This window comes from Piliocolobus tephrosceles, chromosome 18 (genome assembly GCF_002776525.5).
Source record: "Piliocolobus tephrosceles isolate RC106 chromosome 18, ASM277652v3, whole genome shotgun sequence".
In the NCBI taxonomy this organism is placed as follows: Eukaryota; Metazoa; Chordata; class Mammalia; order Primates; family Cercopithecidae; genus Piliocolobus; species Piliocolobus tephrosceles.
Genome location: NC_045451.1, coordinates 31,373,139 through 31,391,752, shown reverse-complemented (window position 1 = coordinate 31,391,752; position 18,614 = coordinate 31,373,139). Strand labels below are relative to the sequence as shown.

At 43.4% G+C, this 18,614-nt stretch overlaps 1 protein-coding gene across 2 annotated transcripts in view; it reads left to right on the top strand.

Moving 5' to 3' along the window:
* The first annotated feature begins 8,980 nt into the window (after positions 1-8,980).
* ME2 (malic enzyme 2) overlaps positions 8,981-18,614 on the top strand; it is a 72,304-nt gene continuing 62,670 nt past the window's right edge. For both annotated transcript variants that reach the window (XM_023207531.1, XM_023207530.2), the window contains exon 1: positions 8,981-9,679. The gene's annotated coding sequence lies outside the window, so the exon portion shown is untranslated. The remainder of the gene's footprint in view (positions 9,680-18,614) is intronic.

Sequence of the window (18,614 nt, the reverse complement as noted above, 5' to 3'; positions counted from 1 at the left end):
ACCTTATGACAAATTCTTATTTGTCACCAAATAAATTCTGGCACTACCAAAATGACAAAACTAAACAAAAAAAACTTTTTGGATTTTGGAAGTATAGATAATAGTTTGTGGACCTGTAGTAGATAATATTTATGTTTACTTATTTATTTATTTTGAGATGGTGTTTTGCTCTGTCACCCAGATGGAAGTACAGTGGCATGATCTCAGCTCACTGCAAACTCCGTTTCCCAGGTTCAAGTGATTCTCCTGCCTCAACCTCCTGAGTAGCTGGGATTACAGGCATGCACCACCATGTCCAGCTAATATTTGTATTTTTAGTAGAGAAGGGGTTTCACCATATTGGCCAGGCTGGTCTTGAACTCCTGACCTCAAGTGATCCACGCCCCTCCTGGGCCTGCCAAAGTGCTGGGATTACAGGTGTGAGCCACTGCACTCACAGCTGATAATATATCATTTAAGGGACTTTTCTGCTTGCAACAAGGCTCATTCTGATATCCGTGTTCTCCACAAAGCTTTCTGAGGTAATCCAAATTTAAGAAGTGACTACTTCTTTTGAACTACTACAGCATTTTGAGCTTATTCTTCTCATGGTGACTTAAAACAAATAAAAATAAAAAATAAAAAAAACTTTTCATGATGAAATGCTTGATTAAACCCAAAAGTAGAAAATGTAGTATAATGAACCCCAAGAAAACCTCACCTGGGGCCGTGTGCAGTGTGGCTCACGCCTGTAATCCCAACACTTTGGGAGGCCAGTGTGGGCAGATCACCTGAGATCAGGAGTTCAAGACCAGCCTGGGCAACATGGTGAAACCCCCTCTCTGCTAAAAATACAAAAATTAGCTGGTGTGGTAGTGCCCACCTGTAATCCCAGCTACTCAGGAGGCTGAGGCAGGAAAATTGCTTGAACCTGGGAGGCAGTGGTTGCAGTGAACCAAGATTGTACCGCTGCACTCCAGCCTCAGTGACAAGAGTGAAACTCCGCCTCAAAAAAACCAAAAAACGAAAGCAAACAACAACAACAAAACCTCATCCAACCTCAACAGTCTCATTAGAAATAGAATGATTGCATCACTTCACCTGTACACATTTAATAACACACTGCCTGTTTAAATACTTACATGAGTAAATACTTTGTTTCCATATTGTAATGTAGACTCCTTGATGGTAAATGTTGTGTCTTTTTCATTCCTATCTCCCAATTACCTTTTCTCAGCAGGAAATTTAATACAGGAAAATAAATTATGCCCTGAGGAATGCTTGATGAATGCACATCAAACAGTGGTTCTTAAGCTTGCAGATCACTAGGAGAGCTTGTTAAAAGGAAGACCCTTGGGCCCCAACTCTGGAGTTTCTGATTCAGTGGCTGTGGGGTGGGGCCTGAGAATTTGCATTTCTAACAAGTTCAAGATGATGATGATGATGGCCTGGGACCACACTGTGAGAACTCCTGCGTTAGATGTCAACACTGAGTGACTTGCACAGTAAAATAGACAATTTTATCCTTTAATCAAGCATCAGTCATATGTGAGGACTTAGGAACACAGGAAGAAATACTTTTTATAAATCTCTACTCTCATGGAGTTTCTAATATGCTGTACAAAAAGTATATGAAACAGAAATACATGAGAACTATTAAGAAACATGGGTGTTGGAGACCCACATCAGAACATTCTTATTTTATTGGTATAAGGTAGGCATCAATTTGTTTAAAGCTCCCTGGTGATTCCAGTGTGCATTTACATACTATTACACCAGTGTTCACTGAAGAGGTGAGATTAGAATTTGTTCTTAAGTTATGAAGCAATTTTTAATTGACAGCTTACAGCAGGGAAGGCTTTCCCAGGTTGGGGAGTGGGGTGACATAATGCTCCAAGCTTACTTTCAAATCTTTCCAAGACACTGAACTGTACATAAACATATTTTAAAATATTCAGTCTGTACAGTGTAGTTTGTATCCTCTTTCCACTTATTAGTGGTACCCTTGGATAAATCAACCTCTAAGTCCTCAGTTTTCCCACATGTAAAATGGGGATAATAATTATACCTACCAGCTGGGCACAGTGGCTCATGCCTGTAATCTCAGCACTCTGGGAGGTCAAGGTGGGAGAATAGCTTGAGATCAAGAGTTCAGGAGCAGCCTGAGCAACATAGCGAGACCTTGTCTCTACTAAAAATAAAAAACATTAGCTGGTTGTGGTGGTGCATGCCAGTAGTCCCAGCTACTTGAGAGGCTGAGGCGGGGGGACCGCTTGACCCTAGGAGATCAAGGCTGCAATGAGCTACAATTGGCACTGCACTCCAACCTGGGTGACAGAGCAATACCCTATCTCCAACAACAACAACAACAACAAAAACAGGAGTGGCAGAGGTGGCTCATGCCTGTAATCCCAATATTTTGGGAGGCCTAGATGGGAGGATTCATTGAGTTCAGGAGTTGAAGACCAGCCTGGGCAACATGGCAAGACCTCCCCCATCTCTAAAATAAAATAAAAAAGAGAAAAGAAACAGAAATAATTATACCTACTTGATAGTGTTGTTAGGACAATTAAATAATTTTAATATATACACGAGGTGGGCAGGGTACAGTGGCTCATGTCTGTAATCTTAGCACTTTGGGAGGCCAAGGGTGGATCACCTGAGGTCAGGAGTTCAAGACCAGCCTGGCCAACATAGCAAAACCCTGTCTCTACCAAAACTACAATAATTAGCGGGGCATGGTGGTACACACCTGTAATCCCAGCTACTCAGGAAGATAAGGCAGGAGAATCCGTTGAACCTGGGAGGCGGAGGTTACAGTGAGCTGAGATCATACCAGGCACTCCAGCCTGGGCAATAGAGTGAGACTCTGTCTCTAAAAAAAAAAAAAAAAAAAAAAAGAAAAATACATAAAATACATTAGGTGTCTTAGAGCAACACTTAGTAAATAGTAAGTGCTCAATGAATGGTAATTATTATTTAGGGAACATCATCTACATGCCAGGCAGAGTGCCCGCATAAGAATACTTTGCATCTGTATCCTTTTAAACTTTGCAAAACTCTTGCATATTTTTTCATCTCATTCCTCTTTTCAATGCCCCTTGAGATATGTAGGGAAAGTTTAATTGTGTTCACCTAACAGGAGAAAAAGACATCCAGCCTCTTATTAAGGCAGTGTGAGAGCTAGCCCTAGAATTCAAGTATTCCACACTCCCAAAGTGTGCTTTTTCCTTCTATGTAAATAATTAAATGAACAAAATAAAACAAAAGCAAAAAAAGTTTGAAGAACTGAGGCATTTGTCCAGATAATTTTCTAACACCCCCTCCACGCCTCCCACCCCCATCCCTTAGGAATCCAAATAACCTTCCTTCTGTCATTCCCTGATTATCTATAATGGGGATGTCTGATTTGTGGATAACTTATACTCTGCTTGGAGTTATATTTCTTCCTCAGCCTTAGTTCTAGTCGAAAATTGTCAGGTTTTATCTTCATTTACTGGAGAGACCCTGCATTTAGAAGAGATTCTTTCCTTCTCTCAAGGATTATCCAGAAAGTGAATGAGCTATGTTTAGCCTTAAATCCTACGTTCATATTTTTGTGAAAAAGCCCATATTTGTATAAATCAACTCTAATTGGGTTTTCCGTTGTTGGGAGCTAAAAATAATTTCTAGCAGTTACTGTTAAAGTGCACATTTTCTTGTTCCTGTCATAGTATCTTCATTTATACTTCCTCCTTTAAAATAGCTCATTAACTTTTATTAGGTCAAATTGAGGATGTCAAGTATAAACTACTAGTAGTAGAGTAGTATTAATAGTAGTAAGGATACTCATAGCACTGTTTTGATTCTGTGTGCCCCAACCTACTATATATTAGACCTTAACATTCATTTTTTAAAATTCTACACTTGAAAAATAACTACACACTTACATTATTTCTGGAGACCTAGAAATAATGTAACCTAGGGATGTATATAATTCCCCTTGGTCTTTTAAGCATTAACTGATGAGACATCTTAGTGTCTCACTGTAACTATTACTGGATCAAAGTAGCTTTTTTTTTTTTTTTTTTTTTTTTTTTTTGTGACAGAGTCTCACTCTGTCGCCCAGGCTGGAATATAGTGGTGCCATTTCCGCTCACTGCAACCTCCAGTTTACCTCTGCCTTCCGGGTTCAAGCAATTCTCCTGCTTCAGCCTCCTTAGTAGCTGGGATTATAGGTGCACACCACCAGGTCCAGCTAATTTTTTTTTTTTTTTATTTTAGTAGAGATGGGGTTTCACCATGTTGCCCAGGCTGGTCTTGAACTCCTGAGCTCAGGCAATCCACCCACCTCAGCATCCCAAAGTGCTAGGATTACAGATGTGAGCCACTGTGCCCGGCCTTTTTTTCCTCTTTTTTCTTTTCTTTTCTTTTTTTTTTTTTCCGGAGACAGGATCTCACTGTCACCTAGGCTGGAGGGCAGGGATGCGATCTCAGCTCAGTGCAACCTCCGCCTGCTGGGCTCAAGCGATCCTCCCACCTCAGCCTCCCAAGTAGCTAAGACTACAGGCATGCACCATCAGGCCTGGCTAATTTGTGTGTGTGCGTGTGTGTGTGTGTGTGTGTGTGTGTCTGTGTGTAAAGATGAGGTTTCATCATCTTGCCCAGGCTAGTCTCGAACTCCTGTGCTCAAGCAATCCACCCATCTCGGCCTCCTAAAGTGCTGGGATTATAGGAGTGAGCCACCTCACCCAGCCCAAAATATCACCATTTAAAGATGAAATAGCTCAATTCAAGCAAGAATGCTGGACAGATAGGGGATAAAAGGTAAATGCAAGAAAGCACAGTATTTTTCAAAGCTTAAGATGAGTATTGTGTTTAAAGTATATGAATGACTTTCCGCACATCTGTTTCCAATCACACAGAAAATTCACAACCAGTTGCAGGGTAATGACCACTTTATTTAACCCAGGAGTTATATCTGCCAGTGTAATTCTTGCCTGTAGAAACCAGCAGAGGGAAATTTCAGAAGGTTTTAGACATTATGTTTCTACTAATGATTACTCATGTTTTCCAATTACATGTGTCTTTTTCCTGCCTTTTCACTGCTCATATCCTAATACATGTAATATGTCACTCAGCAGCTGTTACATGAAAGGAACATGTTAGGTTGCTATATTAACTTTTCCCCTATGCATGTGTGTGCACTGGAGGAGAAGAACCCAGGCTCTTCTCCTCCTCTGACATCCTTAGAGTGCAGGCCTTCATTCTCTTGTTTGTCATCCTATGGCCCAATGATGGGTGCCATGCAACTAAACATCTCTGGCAAAAAGTGAGATGAAGCAAAAAAGCCAAAAACACATGCTAGTTGAATCTGTTCTTTTTTTAAAAAAAAGCCTTTCCAGAAGCCCCAACCATCGGCTTCCTTGTGTGTGTTTCTAACAGGGTCACCTTAGACCAGCATTGTCCAACTGAAATACAGAGCAAGCCATAAATGGAAACTACGTATATAAGTTTAAATTTTCTGAGGCCGGGCGCGGTGGCTCAAGCCTGTAATCCCAGCACTTTGGGAGGCCGAGACGGGTGGATCACGAGGTCAGGAGATCGAGACCATCCTGGCTAACATGGTGAAACCCCGTCTCTACTAAAAACTACAAAAAACTAGCCGGGCGAGGTGGCGGGCGCCTGTAGTCCCAGCTACCTGGGAGGCTGAGGCAGGAGAATGGCGTGAACCCGGGAGGCGGAGCTTGCAGTGAGCTGAGATCCGGCCACAGCACTCCAACCTGGGTAACAGAGCGAGACTCCGTCTCAAAAACAAAAAAACAAACAGACAAAAAAAAGTTTAAATTTTCTGTAGCCACATTTAAAAAGTAAAAGAGATTTAAAAAATAACTTTAAAGGCCAGGCGCGGTGGCTCAAGCCTGTAATCCCAGCACTTTGGGAGGCCGAGACGGGCGGATCACGAGGTCAGGAGATCAAGACCATCCTGGCTAACACGGTGAAACCCCGTCTCTACTAAAAATACAAAAAAAACTAGCCGGGCGAGGTGGCGGGCGCCTGTAGTCCCAGCTACTCGGGAGGCTGAGGCAGGAGAATGGCGTAAACCCGGGAGGCGGAGTTTGCAGTGAGCTGAGATCTGGCCACTGCACTCCAGTCCGGGCCACAGAGCGAGACTCCGCCTCAAAAAAAAAAAAAAAAAAAAAAAAAAAACTTTAATAATATATTGCATGAACCCAAAATATACAGAATATTATTTCAATATGTGATCAATATTTTAAAAATCAAATTATTTCCATTATTTACATTTTTTTGCACTGTCTGCAAATCCAGTGCATATCTCAACTTAAAATTGCCACATTCCAAGTACTCAGTAGCCATATGTCACTATATTAGATAGGAAAAGAAGCCTGTGACATTGTGATAGAATAGGAATGTATATTTGGTCTCTGCCATGGTTCCTGAGAAACACCTTCTAAATCCCTTGGAATTTCCTGAGTGACAGGGGTATCTTTTGTTCTAATGAGGCAACTCTTGGTGGGCACCTAGATAGCCTCAGGATGGAGGCTGGTTGCCAGGGGAACCAACCATGTGATTAGAGGATTGAAACTTTTAGCTCCATCCCCTGCCCCCTGAACTCCCGGGAAGGAAGAGGAGACAGGGGTTGAATTGATCTCCAACAGTCGATGATGTAATCAATCATACCTATGTAAGGAAGCCTCCATCAAACTCCAGAAGGACGGGGTTCAAGAGGTTCCTGATTGCTGAACATGTGAAGGCATTTGGAGGGTGGGAAGCCAAGAGAGGGCATGAAAACTCCACACCCCTTGCCACATACTATGCCCCATGCATCTCTTCCGTCTGGCTGTTCATCTGTGTCCTTTATGACATCCTTTATAATGTAAGTAAAGCGTTTCCTTGAGTTTTGTGAGCCATCTTAGCAAATTAATACAACCCAGTAACAGGGTAATGGCAACCTGGGACTTGTGACTGGCATCCAAAGTGGGGGACACTCTTGTGAGACTGAGTTCTCAACCTGTGCGATGAGACACTATCTCCTGGTAGATAGTATCAGAATGGAGTTAAATGAAAGGACACCCACCAGGTCACAGCTGAAGAATTGGTTGTTGGTGAGGAGCAACCCATACACATTGTGGTGACTAGAGGTGAAGTATTGTATTCTGTGGTGACTGTGTGTGCACAGCAGCAGAAAAAGATAGTTCTGTTTTCTTTCTTTCTTTTTTTTTTTTTTTTTGAGACACAGTCTCACTCTGTCACCCAGGCTGGAGTGCAGTGGTGCGATCTCGATCTCGGCTCACTGCAAGCTCCACCTCCTGGGTTCACACCATTCTGCCTCAGTCTCCTAAGTAGCTGGGACTACAGGTGGCCGCCACCACGCCCGGCTAATTTTTTGTATTTTTGGCAGAGATGGGGTTTCACCGTGTTAGCCAGGATGGAGTTCTGTTTTCATTAGAAAGTCTTTGACCCATCACTGGAAGTGGCTAAGGGGAAATAAATTGTGGTCAGAGCAGACCAGAAAACAGCAGTGTCTACCTCCTTGACAGTAGCAGGTATTTAATAAGGAATGAATTGACTTCAATTTAGGCAAAATAAATTCCCTCCATGATAGCTCTCTACAACCTTCAACCTGGGAGTATTCGAATGTAGAATAAACTGTCCTTAAATTTTTTAAATTGACAAACAATAATTGCATATAATTATGGTCGGGCGCGGGTGATTCATGCCTGTAATCCCAGCACTTTGGGAGGCCGAAGCAGGCAGATCACTTGAGGCCAGGAGTTGGAGACCAGCCTGGGCAACATGGCGAGAAACCCCGTCGCTACTAAAAATAGAAAAATTAGCTGGGCATGGTGGCGGGTGCCTGTAATCCCAGCTACTTGGGAGGCTGAGTCAAAAGAATCGCTTGAACCAGCAAGGGAGAGGTTTCAGTTAGTCAAGATCACATCACTGCACTCTGCACTCTAGCCTGGGTGACAGAGCGAGACTCCATCTCAAAAGAAAAACAAATGTATATACTTTTATGCTATGGGGTACAATGTAATGTTTCAATACGTTGTGGAATGATCAAATTAGGCTAACATATCCATTACCTCACATACTTATTTATTTTTGGTGAGACTATTTAAAATCTACTCTTTTAGCCATTGTGAAATATACATTATGAACTATAGTCACCACGCTGTGCGGTATTTCTAAAACTTACTCGTAACTAAAACGTTTTACCTTTTGACCAACATCTCCCCATTTCCCGTCCACCGCCCCCCCCCACCCCCACAACTGTCTTTCAAAGACAAAAGAATTTCACCTCTACTAATGAAGGGTTTATGTAGAAAGATACTTGTAATATTTCGTTTCCTTCATCCAACCTGCTGCATCTTTTAAGTTCCTGGCAAGCAGGGTTACTTTAGGTCATGCATATTTATAACTTCTCCACGCCTGCGGTGGTTATTATAGCAACCACACCTATGGGTTATCACCTAACTGGAGTTTCCGCCCCACTCTTCAATATTCAGAGAGGGGCGGCTGCCCCAGATTTTACATAATTGTCAGAGTTTAGGAGGGAGCAATTCACTCTTCTCTACTTCCACTCCATCTTCTTAATCCTACGTTTCCAACACTTTTAATTTTATTCTGCCTTGCCTCTTTTTTATATTTTACATCTTATTTTTGAAATTGACATTACCTTGCCTTGTTTTAAGAGTACACGAACTCATTACAGTAAAGAGTTTTGGGTGATAACATTTTCTGAAATAAGGGTGAAGAAATATCCTCCCATGTCACAACCGTTGCGGGGGCGGGGATATGGATGTAGGAAGGTACGGTCCCTGCTTTCAAGGACAAGACAATTAAGTGTTCCAGTGCTTTTCTGAGGCAGAACATTGAACATCTATTTATGGTGACTGTGACAGTGAAGGTGATTGGTAAATTCCCCGCAGGCCAATAATCTTGCCAACAGCCACGAGGAGTGGCAAAGAATTCTGCAGAAGAGCAAGTCCTCCGCACACAAAACAGCTCGGAAAGTGAAAGCGTCGCTGAAGTGCGGAAGCCTCGCATTTCCTGGGTGTTCTTCCTCCTTCCTTTGCCGTGCCCTGCCCTCCCGTCCTCCCCCTTCCCCTGTGGCTCAGGCAGCACGGACCCCAACTCCCAGCTTCCCTGGCCTCGGCGGGTTTGGAGACTAGGACTCCAGGGCCGGGAGTGCTGGGGGCGCGGTCGGCCAGCCCCGGCTTCCTTCAGGGAGCGGCGGAGCTCCTCCTCCTACTCTGCACTGTATTTCCCACACCCTCAGCATCGCGTTCACGAAGGCGCCCGCCCCCGCCTCAGAACCGTAACCTCCAGGAGCCGAGTTGAGGAAGGCGCTGAGGGCAGGAACCCCAGCGCCGGCCGCTAAGCCTCCAGACGGAGTCCGCCCCCAGGCCGGTTCCTGCCTCCCATTGGCCCGCGAACCCGTCCGTCTCCGCTGTGGGCCGCGCCTTCCCGGCCCCGCGCCTGGCCGGCTCCGCTCGCCCTCCTCTCACCCCGCCGCTCTTCGGGCTACCTCGGGGTGTGGGGCCGCCCGCGCCTGTGCTAGCCTGAGCTGGCGGCGGCTCCGGTAGGCTCGCAGAAGGGGAGGGCCGGGCGGCGCGGGAGCTGAGCATCGCCAGGGCGGGCGGCAGGGCGCAGCCTCTCTGCCGGGAGCACCACCTGTCGCGGCGCGAGACGTCTGGTAAGGCCCGGCGAGGTGGGGCCCGGGTGGGGGTCCGGGAGAGGAGCGGGCGCCGGCCCCCCCTGGGCCCGGCCCGGAGAGCCCAGCGCTGCCGCGCCTCCGGCCTCCGCGCGTGCGGCCCCAGCCGGTCCCGGCCTGGCGGTGGGGGCTGGGGGAAGGGAAGCAGCCCGCGGAGTCCGCGCTGAGGGCGAGAGACCGGCTGCGTCGCGGCTACCCGGGTTCCAGCGACCGCGGCTCATCCCTGCGCGCGATTTCCAGGTCCCTCCGCACGCTGATGCCGGGACGCCCCAGTCTCGCCCGGGAGCGAGGCCCTGGGCCTCCCAAACGCCGGCATCTCATTCTCGCTCTTTCTGCACCCCTCCACAGAAGGACTTTTGTGGCTGGAAACCCCTTTGGCAAGTCTATCTCCTTTATTCAGTCGGGCCGAGTTAACGACAGGAGTTAGGCTGTGTGTGTGGCTCCTCCCTTTAAAAAAAGACTTGCTGCGGGCTAGAGAGTTGTAAGATTGGACTGATTTCGTCTATTCTTATGAAATGCCATCTGTGAATCGAGATTGGCACGTGTTTCTTCCACGCTGGAGATAACTATCTTTGCATATGGTGTTACCTAGGTGGTCCTAGGTTTCTACTTTCTTTTTTGGTTCCAGAGATAATTCTAGAAAATTTATGTTGCTTGTGGTGAAAAGCGTGATCAAATTAACATGTGCTTTCTTACAAAACGTTTTATCGTCTTCTGTCTGTGGATTTACCTTCCTGATGCTTGTGGCTATCACCTCTAAGCAAAACGATTAATAGCATTGCTATTTCTGTTAGTGTTGCAGTTGATAACGATAACAATAATAGCATGTGTTAATTGCTGGTGACAGGCAGAGCGCTAGTTTCTACACGGATTATCTCAAAACAACCCTTTTGAGGTTGATACTGTTACTGTCTCCAGTTTACAAACCAGGAAAGTAAGGTTTATGTAGGTTAAGTAACTTGTCCAAGACCACAGTTTTAACGTGACAAAGCCTAGATTCAAACTCAAGTGGTCTAACTTCATAGCTGCATCCTCCACCCCCACTCCCATAAACGTGTCTGTTCCTTAAGCATTGCTCATGTTGTTAAGCTAATTGCGATATTGTACCCATGATTTTGATTTTCAATTTACAAATATTCTGTTAGATGAGATAAACAGTTGTTTTTAAAAACATACGTATAGGCCGTTCGCGGTGGCTCACGCCTGTAATCCAGCACTTTGGGAAGCCGACATGGGTGGATCACCTGAGGGCAGCTAATTTTTGTAATTATAATAGAGACGGGATTTCACCATATTGACCAGGCTGGTCTCGAGTTCCTGACCTTAAGTGATCTACCCACCTTGACCTTCCAAAGTGCTGGGATTACAGGCGTGAGCGACCGCGCCTGGCTCTCAGTATGACTTTTATCATGCATTAATAGCAAATGTTGGGCTATGCTTCTGTAGAAATACTCTCTTGGGAATAATATATTTATGCTTAATAGCTATTCCTGAGAACTGCGTATGGGTGACACTCTTAGAGGGTGTTTGTATGTTTTTGTCTTTTAATATATTTATGAAAACAAAATATTCATAAAGGAAAAAAACCCATTTACCATTTGGGAACTTCTTTTGTAACATTAAAAACTTCTAGTTATATATGTATAATTTGTATATTAAGTTAAAAACTCTAATTTATTTTGGTGAATTTCAGACAAACTAGACATATTTTATTTTCTTTAAGACGAAATTTCGCTCTTGTTGCCCAGGCTGGAGTGCAGTGTTGGTGATTTCCGCTCACTGCAACCTCCACCTTCCGCCTTCAAGCGCTTCTCCTGCATCAGCCTCCCTGGTAGCTGGGACTACAGGCATGCGCCACCACGCCCGGCTAATTGTGTGTGTGTGTGTGTGTGTGTGTGTGTGTGTGTGTGTGTGTGTGTGTGTATTTTTAGTAGAGACGGGGTTTCACCGTGTTTTTCAGACTGGTCTCGAACTGCTGACCTCAACTGATCCACCTCCTTCGGCTTCCCAAAGTTTTGGGATTACAGGCGTGAGCCATATTTTGAAACACAAATAACATTAAAACCTATATTTACTAGGGATTAATGTTAGAGGACAAAATTCACACTAAATAAAAATTACATTGACTTTATAAAAAGATAACTTTTATTAGAAATTATTTTATTTGAAAGTTACCATTTTGATTTTATGGCAGCATATTATACCTCCTTTGATCAATATGTACAGATTTCAAAAGTGATAAACAATATATTGATTCTGTATATACTTGTTTAGGATGACATTTAATGTTGCCTGTATCTGTATGCCATCCAAATTCTCATTCTTGACTTAGAGATTTGATTTGAAATATTTTAAATAAATATTAATCACGATTATCCTTTTAGTCTCTTATATTAATTTCATCATTAAAAGATGTTGATGCAGAAACTAGCAGGCATTTAGAAGGCACCTTGTGACCACCTTAGTCTATAACTGCTAATAGTAATGCTTATAACTAGCTTCTAGAGCATCTAGAGGGCATTGTGATAAGCATCTTAAATAGATTATCTAATTTAAATCTTAAAACAGCCTATTAAATAGATCTTGTGGCTTAATGTTCCCATTTTACTCAAGAGAAAATGCAAATCGGGAAGGTTGTGACTTAACTCAGCATCACAGAGCTGGTAAATGGCAAAGCCAGGATTTATTTTGTTTTGCTTTGTTTTGTTTTTGTTTTGGAGACAGGGTCTCACTCTAACCGAGGCTGAAGTGCCCTGGTGCTATTATGGCTCACTGCAACCTCAACCTCCCATGCTCAAGCCATCCTCCTGCCTCAGCCTCTGAAGTAGCCGGGACTACAGGCGCCTGCCGCTACCCCCAGTTAATTTTTGAATTTTTCGTAGAAATGAGGTTTTGTCACGTTGCCCGAGCTGACCTGGAACTCTTCAGCTCAAGCAACCCACCCTCCTTGGCCTCCCAAAGTGCTGGGGATTACAGATGTTAGCCACAGGATTTAAATCCAGGCAGTTTGACTCCGGAACTCGCGCTTTAACCACTCTGCTGGACTATTTGGTATGGGTTTTATTAAGCAAACTTTCAAGTCAAGTAGTCAAGCTCTTTATAGTGATACTATTGTAAAACTCTAAGGACTATATTAATAATACGTATATCAACATTACTACACAGAATTCTGCAAGTTTCCCTTCCCCCACTTTATTGATGAGAAAAATGAGACATCTAAGTCAATGGCTTCCAGACTTTTGGACTTAGTGGACAAATGAAAAACTGTATGTGTGGGGGACAATTGGGACCAGACGTAAGATCTCTAACTTTTAGTTATGTCAAGGTTAAGAACCTTCTTAAAAACTACTGCAGTCTGGTTGGGCGCAGTGGTTCATGTCTGTAATCCCAGCACTTTGGGAGCCAGAGGTGGGTGGATCACTTGATGTCAGGAGTTCGATATCAGCCTGACCAACGTGGTGAAACCCCGTCTCTACTAAAAACACAAAAATTGGCTGGACGTGTTAACACACACCTGTAATCCCAGCTACTCAGTAGGCTGAGGCAGGAGAATCGCTTGAACCTGAGAGCCTGAGGTTGCAGTGAGCCGAAATCATACCACTGTACTCCAGCCTGGGCGACAGTGATTTTTGAGACTCTGTCTCAAAAAAGACAAACAAAAAACCTACTGCAATCTACTGTCCTGATCCTTTCCTTTAAAAAGGGACATTTTTACCACCACAAAGGTAGGAAGGTCATAATTACAACATAAAAACAGAATAATATTATGAAAAACTATATTACGTTGTGTTAGTTTTTCCTCATTTGGTCATAGACCAGTCAAAAACATGTCCTAAACTAACACCAATTCAGAGACCATTTGGGAATGCCTGGGTGACACAACTGATTCTGAACTGGTAATTAGCTGAGTCCAGTCCAGATTCACTCTCCAGTCTGTCTGACCGCAAAGCCTGTGCTCGTTGCCCTGTCATGAGCTCTTTCTAGTGAACAGTGTCTAGGGTTTTGGTCTCCTGTGAACGGTCTTTCTCAGGTGTTGACTGTTTCCTTCTCCCCCCCAGGTAGGGGACCAGGGAGAATAGTCTCCAACAGCCAATGTCTTCACAGCTTTAGTCCCAGTGCAGTTTATAAATACCACCCAGAGGGTGAGTTCCACTGCCTCCCTGTTTGAAGTAGTTCTTTTGTCTGTGCTTACTCATGGAAAGGGCAAGGCAGTGGCCATACCAGGGCATGAAACCCCAGGCCTATTCCAGTATTCAAGAAACTCTCCGGCCAAGTGTAGTGGCTCACACGTGTAATTCCAGCACTTTGGGAGGCCGAGGCAGATGGATCACCTGAGCTCAGGAGTTCGAGACCAGCCTGGCCAACATGGTGAAACCCCGTCTCTACTAAAAATACAAAAAATTAGCCAGGCATGGTGGCGGGTGCCTGTAATCTCAGCTACTCGGGAGGCTGAAGCAGGAGAATTGCTTGACCCAGGAGGTGGAGGTTGCAGTGAGCCAAGATTGTGCCATTACACTCCAGCCTGGGTGACAGAGGAAGACTCTGTCTAAAAAACAAAAGAAAGAAACTCTGGTGAATAGCTTGATTTTACTTGGTTATTCAAAATTAGAATCCCCACCTTCTTTTATTTCCTGTTTTTACTTCCCTCGTTCCTGTAGTTCTCCTGTCATCTTTGTGTAACATAAGGAGTTAGGTGTGTGTTTTCCGCATTCTGTCTTGTCTCCAGCAGATATTAAGCCCACCTGTCTGTTTCTCTCTGTAAGTGTTCTAAGTTCTGATTTCTGCAAAGATTGGTTTTTTCCTTAAGTTGTTTCTTTACTTATGCCTACTAAAGACACTGTTAAAATTACTTTTATATTTTATTTTACTCTATCACTTGCTAATAAGATTAAGTTCTCTAATACTTTGAATAATATGTTTTATCTTTATAATACTCTTTTGCATATATTCTCTTATTTGATCATCACAGTTTTCTATGAGGTAGATTTGAGAGGTGATGTTGTCTTTATGTACAAGCCAAATTCATTATTTTATTTATTTATTTTGAGACAGAGTCTCACTCTGTCACCAGCCTGGAGTGCAGTGGTGCAATCTCTGCTCACTGCACCCTCCACCTCCTGGGTTCAAGCAATTCTCCTGCCTCAGCCTCCCAAGTCACTGGGACTACAGGCACGCACCACCTCACCTGGCTAATTTTTGTACTTTTAGTAGAGATGGGGTTTCACCATGTTGGGCAGGATGGCCTCAATCTCTTGATGTTGTAATCTGTCCGCCTTGGCTTCCCAAAGTGCTGGGATTACAGGCATGAGCCACTGTGCTGGGCCCAAATTCATTGTTTGATAGGAACAAGATTTTAACTAGGAGTTGAAAATAGAAGATTTCATATATCAGAAACCTGATCTTAACTGATGATTCCAAAATGCATTTTTTTTGGGGATTGCCTTTGATTCAAAATAAAATGTGTTCCATACCATTTTAGATTTACCTAGTTTGCAGTACTAATCACCAAAGTGTGTGTGTGTGTGTGTGTGTGTTTTTGAAATGGAGTTTCACTCTTGTTGCCCAGGCTGGAGTGCAGTGGCACAATCTCCGCTCACTGCAGCCTCCGTCTCTCAGGTTCAAGCGATTCTCCCACCTCAGCCTCCTGAGAAGCAAGGATTACAGGTGCCCGTCACCACACCCAGCTAATATTTTTGTATTTTTAGTAGAGACAGGATTTTGCCGTGTTGTGGCCAGTCTGTCCTGAACTCCTGGTCTCAGGCAATCTGCCTGCCTCAACCTCCCAAAGTGCTAGGATTTCAGGCTCGAGCCATGACGCCAGGCCCAAAGTTGTAACTGTAGTAAATAATGCTATCTCTCCCGGAAGAGCCACACAAACATATGATGAATTACTTTAGAACTTCTTTTTAGCTGGATGTGATGGCTCATGCCTGTAATCCCAGCAACTCACGGGCTGAGGTGGGAAGATTGCTTGAGGCCAAGAGTTCAAGACCAGCCTGGGCAACATAGCGAGATGCCAGCTCTACAAAATATTAAAATCAGCCAGGTACAGTGGTTTGTGCCTGTAGTCCCAACTACTTGGGAGACTAAAGCAGGTGAATCATTTGAGCCAGGAATTCAAGACTGCAGTGAGCTATGATTATATAACTGTACTCCAGCCTGAGTGACAGAGTGAGATACTATCTCTAAAAAAAAAAAAAAAAAAAACTTTTTTTAAATGACAATTTTTAAAATTTAAATAGGTTTTTTTCACCACTTAGCAGAGTATCAACCATCCCAATTTTGTTAATAATACTTTTGTCGCCATGTTGGGGATTCTGGGGAGAAAGCTACTTGGTGTGCATATTTTTAACACTGTGCTGATATAATTAACATTATTAGTAATTTGATACTGATTAATTTTAAAAGTGTAGAAACATGATGTATATAGAATTTGTACTTGTAGAACCAACTGCTGGTACTTTCTGGAGTACGCTAATAAATGGAAATAAAGTGACATGGACCTTTCATGCAACATAATCCTGAAATGATGTATAAAAGTCAAATTTGAGTAACTTGAAATTTAAAAATAGCCTGAAAAATCTTGCTATTTAAAGAAATCCAGTGAAGAATTTTCTTATATAGCAAATTCTCTCTCTTAAAAGTAAAATCAACGGAGTTTGCTCAAAGCAGGCTCTACCACTGTTTCTTCTTCTGGATTGTACGTATTTAATAGATATCAATTATTAGATTCAGAAAGTGAAGATATAAGTACACAATGCTGGTTCTATATATATATGTGTGTGTGTGTGTGTGTATACCCCTACAAATTTAAAATTTTTTAAAAAGGAACACTTGGGAAGCCTATACAGATATATGTCTATTTTTTAATTTAAAATTGAGAAAGGGTGAGTTAGATTTTGTTCTGAGATGGAGTCTCACTCTCTTGCCTAGGCTGGAGTGCAGTGGCATGATCTCGGCTCACTATAACCTCCACCTCCCTGGTTCAAGTGATTCTGATGCCTCAGCCTCCTGAGGAGCTGGGATTATAAGAATGCACCACCCTGCCTGGCTAATTTTTGAATTTTTAGTAGAGGTGAGTTTTCACCACGTTGGCCAGGCTGGTCTTGAACTCCTGACCTCAAGTGATGCGCTTGCCTCAGCCTCCCAAAGTGCTGGGATTACAGGTGTGAGCCACTGCACCTGGCCAAGTTCTTTTTCTTGGTTTTGTTTATGTTTATAGTTCTTTTAAAAAGCACAAAGGTGAGCTTTATATAGGACTTTATAACTTACTGGTAATAGAACATTAACAGAATATATTGCATGGTGGTGATTTAATAGATTCTATTGAATGCTTTTGATGTTTACCTAAAGAAAACCAAATCTGGCTGGATGCAGCGGCTCACACCTGTAATCTCAGCACTTTCGGAAGCCAAGGCTGGCAGATTGCTTGAGGCCAGGAGTTTGAGACCAGCCTGGGCAACATAAAGAGACCCTGTCTCTACCAAAAATACAAAAAAATTAGCCGGGCGTGGTTGTGTGTGCCTATAGTCCCAGCTACTTGGGAGGCTGAGGCAGGAGAATCACTTGAATCCAGGAAACAGAGGCTGCAGTGAGCCGAGATCGTGCCACTGCACTCCAGCCTGGGTGACAGCGAGACTCTGTCTCAAAAAGAAAAAGGAAAACCAAATCTGATGGTGTAAGTTTCATAGAGGCTAAAAAGACATAGATTCCTGTAGTGTTAAGTAGGATTATGAGAGCAATACTAACCGTAGGCCTCATTCCGGCCCTGGCGTGTGGTAGGTGCTCAATAGATGAGTAAATAATTATGATACAGGTTTAAAGTGAATCAGCTTCCAGTTTAAAGTGATCAATTAGTCACATGCCGGAATCTCCCTTTCTTGCTCTAAAAACACAGAGATGGTAAGTAAAATTGAAACAACACAGAGCCAAGTATGAAAGCAAGAGAGAAATCTCCACATGCAGGAGTGAAGAAAGAACCTATAGCAGTGAGCTTGATTGAAGACAAATGTTCCATGGGTAGACAGGGAAGAAATACAGTACATAAATACTACTTAGGGTCTGAAGTGTTTATTGCTTGCCAGGAGATGGAAACTGAGTTCCCAAGGCCTGTTCAACATTCAGAACCAAAATTAGACATATATTAGGAAGCTGAGAATGGGGAAACACTTTTCTCTCCATGAATGAAGACTGTATCCTCACTGGAGTTGAGACAAGAGTTAAACCATCCATCCCACACCATAAGTAGAATCCTAAGCTTCAACTTGTTTGAGTTTGACTTTGGAATTCTACCCGAGGTATGTAACCATCTAACACAGAAACTAACGTAGAAACTAGTTTTAGCCTGTAAACCCTTTAGATTTCATATAGAGGCAAACTTACAACTGCCACCGAGGGTTGATTTCCACAACACACAACATGTATGGGACCACCATGAAAGATTGCTCTTATTTTTTTTTAAAGTGAGCTTACAGACAAAAATTATGCCATTGAAAGAGACTGAAAGTTTATATTCAGGCACTAAAGACATTAGAAAAGGTCTTTAAAATAAATATTTAGGCCAGGCGCGGTGGCTCAAGTCTATAATCCCAGCACTTTGGGAGGCCGAGACGGGCGGATCACGAGGTCAGGAGATTGAGACCATCCTGGCTAACCTGGTGAAACCCCATCTCTACTAAAAAAAAAAAAAATACAAAAAACTAGCCAGGCTAGGTGGCGGATGCCTGTAGTCCCAGCTACTCGGGAGGCTGAGGCAGGAGAATGGCGTAAACCTGGGAGGCGGAGCTTGCAGTGAGCTGAGATCTGGCCACTGCACTCCAGCCTGGGTGACAGAGCAAGACTCTGTCTCAAAAAAATAAAAAATAAAAATAAATAAATAAATATCTATTTAATGAGGTCAGAATTTAAAAGTTATGAA